Genomic DNA, 4,341 nt, shown 5'->3' with positions numbered 1-4,341 from the left:
GGCGCTGATCATTTAAGTTACACAAATCGTTTCAATGAATTGACTCGTTTAGTACCATGGTCAATTATTCCGGAATCCAAACTCATTGAGCGCTATATTTGGGGACTGACCCCAGCCGTGAGAAGTATAGTCAATACCACAACCCACCCAACTTTAGAAAGTGCCGTGTCACAAGCCAGCGTCGTTGTTTTGACCTTACAAGAAACTGTGTATTAAGAGTACCAGGAGATTCGTCTGGTTTGAAACGAACTAGTTATACTTTACAACACAAGTGAAATCTCAGAATAAATGAATCTGCCCCACATTTCAAAACTATGCTATGACCAGTACCGACATGAAACAAGATACATACAAAGGGTCATTGCCAAAGTGTGGAAAGTGTAACTTGCATCATACTGGTGAATATCGAACGACCATATGCCCCAAGTTGTAGAACTATAATGAATACTTCAAACCGACAATCTCAAACAACCAAAACTCGTCGTCCACAAACACCTAGTCCCCAACCAATTCGACAACAATATAATCAAAAAACCCCATCTTCAATGAACCTCCAGACGTTTTATAAGTGCGGTAGTACGAAACACTTCAGGATACACTGCCCCAAATAGAATCCCGAAGTAGTAAAACGACAAAATCAAGGGAAAACAACAACTTCCTATCCAGCTAGGGGATGCGCTTCCATAAATGGATCGGGCGAAGCGTGACAAGACCCACATGTAGTAACAGGTACATACTTAGTTTCTGATCATTGAGGTTCAGTTTTAATTGATACGGACGCCGATTAAAGTTTTATAGCTACTAACTTCCTACTATTGAGGAAAATGTTGGTTAGTGAATAAAAAAATACTTATACTATAGAACTGGTTGCCAATAAGTCTATGATTTTTAACCAAATATTTCCTAACTGTCCTTTTATCTTAAACGACCAATTCTTCCTTATCGACGTATTCCCAGTAGAACTAGGAACTTTCGATGTTATAGTCGGTATGGACTCACTATCTAAGTTTAAAGTTGAAGTCATTTGTAAGGATAAGACAGTTAGAATTCCTCTTTCGAATGATGAGGCAATGATTGTTCAAGGTGAGAAATCTGGTACCGTATTACATCTTGTATCCCAACTTAAGACACTAAAGTATTTGTGCCAAGGTTGTACGTTATACTTGGAAATTGTAACAACTAAGGACCCTGATGAAAAAAAAGTAGAAGACAACCCAGTGGTACAAGAGTATTCAGATGTGTTCCTGATGAGTTACCTGGTTTACCACCGACCCGACAAGTCGAATTATGTATTGACCTAATACCAGGAGCTGCTCCCATTTCTAAGGCGCCTTATCGACTGACACCTTCTGAAATACAAGAATTGTCCAACCAATTGTAAGAATTACTAGATAAGGGCTTTATACGACCTAGCTATTCACCATGGGGAGCACCGGTTTTATTTGTGAAAAGGAAGAATTTAATAAAGTGACTATCAAGAACAGATACCCACTACTTAGAATTGATGACTTCTTTAACCAACTTTAGGGTGCGAAATATTTATCAAAAATTGATCTCGGATCTGGTTATCATCAAGTAAGAATCCTGGAAGAAGATGTCCAATGAACAGCCTTCCAAACTTTGTACGATCACTACAAATTTTTGGTTATGCCGTTCAGATTGACCAATGCGCCTACAGTATTTATGGATCTCATGAACCGAGTTTGCAAACCCTATATTGAAAAATTTGTGATAGTATTTATCGATAACATCTTAATATATTCAAAAAGTAAGGAGGAACACAAACAACATCTGCGGGTAATCTTGGAATTACTAAGGCAAGAAAAGTTATACGCTAAGTGGTCCAAATGTGAATTATGGCTACAAGAAGTACAAATTTTAGGACACGTTATGAATCATCAAGGAATCCAAGAAGACCCCAGTAAAATTGAGTCTATTAAGAATTGGTAAGTACCTAAATCATGAAAATAAATTCGCCAATTTTTGGGAATAGCCGGGTATTACAGACGATTTATTGAAAAATTTTCCAGTGTTGACAAAACTTTAACCCTCCTAACTCAAAAATATCGAATGTATGACTAGGGAGAAGAACAAGAAATGGCCTTCCAAATGTTAAAACAAAAGTTATGCGAAGCTCCAAAATTAAGTCTTCCAGATGGAACTGCTGACTTGGTAGTTTATTGTTACACATCTCGTTAAGGTTTAGGATGTATACAGATGCAAAGAAACAAATTAATAGCGTATACTTCCTGGAAGTTAAAAGTACACGAAAAGAATTATACCACTCATGACTTGGAATTGGGAGCAGTTGTTTGTGCATTTGAGGTCTAGAGACATTACTTCTATGGTACCAAGTGTACAATTTACACGAACCACAAAATCCTACAACATATATCTGATAAAAAAATAAATGAATATGAGGCAAAGAGGATGGATTGAATTGTTAAACGATTAGAATTATGAAATTAAATACCATCCAGACAAGGCCAATAGACTAGCCTTACCGAGTAAATGCATGAAAATTCTATCCGTTTACGTGTTAACAAGATATATAAAGACTTGAAACAGTTTTATAGACGGCATGGCACGAAGAAAGATATAACCACTTATGTTAATAACGGTGTGACTTGTACTCGTGTTAAGGCGAAACATCATAAACCTTCGAGAATGCTACAACAACTTGAGATACCCCAATGGAAATGGGAACAAATTACAATGGGTTTCGTTATACACCTTCTCAAAACCTCCCGAGGACACAATGCACTTTGGGTAATTGTAGACCGATTAACAAAATCCGCACACTTCATTCCAATTCGTAAGAACGACACTACCGAAAAATTCGACCAAATATACATTGAAAAAATTATATCCCGACACAGAGTACCACTTTCGATTATTTCAGACCGAGACAGTCACTTTACTTCACATTTTTGGCAAGCAGTTCAAGAAGCTTTGGGAACCCGAATAGACCTAAGTACTGCTTATCATCCCCAAATAGATGGTCAATCCAAACAAACCATCCAAACCTTAGAAGATTACTTCATGCTTGTGTACTGGATTTCAAAGGGAATTGGATCAACACCTCCCACTCTTTGAATTCCTTTACAATAACAGTTACCACAGTAGTATACAAGCAGCGCCTTGTGAAACATTATACGAGCGAAAATATAGATCAGCGCCTTGTGAAACATTATACGAGCGAAAATTTGGATCGAGACTTTGTTGGACAGAAGGGGGTGATACTCAAATTACAAGATCCGGTTTGATTCAAGAAACAACTAATAAGATTCATAGGATTAAACGGAAACTGATAGCCGCCCGTGACCGACAAAAGTATTCGTAGAAAATCGTCATCTTTTGAAACAGGCGATAAAGTAATTTTGAAAGTATCCCCGTGGAAAGGTGTTATAAGGTTTGGAAAGACAGGTAAGTTAGATGTAGTGGACCTTTCGAGATTATTGCTAAAATTGGTCCCGCAGCCAATCGATTGAAATTACCTTTAGAACTGAGCACCATTCACGATATATTTCATGTGTCGAATATCAAAAAGTGTCTTACTGATGAAACAGCATAGTACCACTGGAAGACGTTCATGTAAATGAAAAGCTAAACTTTGTAGAGGAAGCAGTAGAAATTATGGACGGGAAAACCAAACAGTTACGATACGACAAAATCTCATTGGTAAAAGTTTGATGGAACTCACAACGAGGACCTGAATTTACTTTGGAACGAAAGGACGAATTCTGAAATAAAAACCCACACTTGTTTTCTAAAAATAACCGTTGACACATCGAATTTCGTGGACCAAGTTTCTTAACGGGGGAGAATGTGACATTTGTGACAAAACGAGGTATACCTTATTTACTACACAGCGAGTAAACGATAAATCGGTTAATTCGTAGTGATTAAACGAGTAACCGACCAATACTGATTATGATCCGCATATATACTGAGGGGTCATATATGAGTTATAGATATATTATAGTGGCTAACATATTGATATTAAGGCCCCAGTACATTTAAAATCATTTAAACAAAAAAAGGTTTCGTTTAATGATACGCTATGAGTTTAAACACAATCGTTAACATCAAAACGAGCATTGTAGCATCCGTCAAGCTGAAAAAGATTTATAAAACACTTATATGACATGTTTTAAGCAATCCATGAAAATATTTTTTTTACATCGAGTCAGTACGTTTTTCTTATTTTGCCAATATGGGCTGTAAAACACTCGTTTTGATGATGTTTTTCGCACTCGAACTAGTTTTCTTGCGAAAAATTGGACCCGAACTAATATTTAGGCCGAGAACAAACCTTCGCACGCAAAACGAGATATCAAT

This window comes from Bidens hawaiensis, unplaced genomic scaffold, assembly GCF_021521415.1.
Source record: "Bidens hawaiensis isolate Kalapana, Puna unplaced genomic scaffold, B.hawaiensis_p1.1 tig00048190_1, whole genome shotgun sequence".
Lineage (NCBI taxonomy): Eukaryota > Viridiplantae > Streptophyta > Magnoliopsida > Asterales > Asteraceae > Bidens > Bidens hawaiensis.
The sequence above is the reverse complement of the archived record's forward strand: the minus strand, read 5'-3'. Positions refer to the sequence as shown.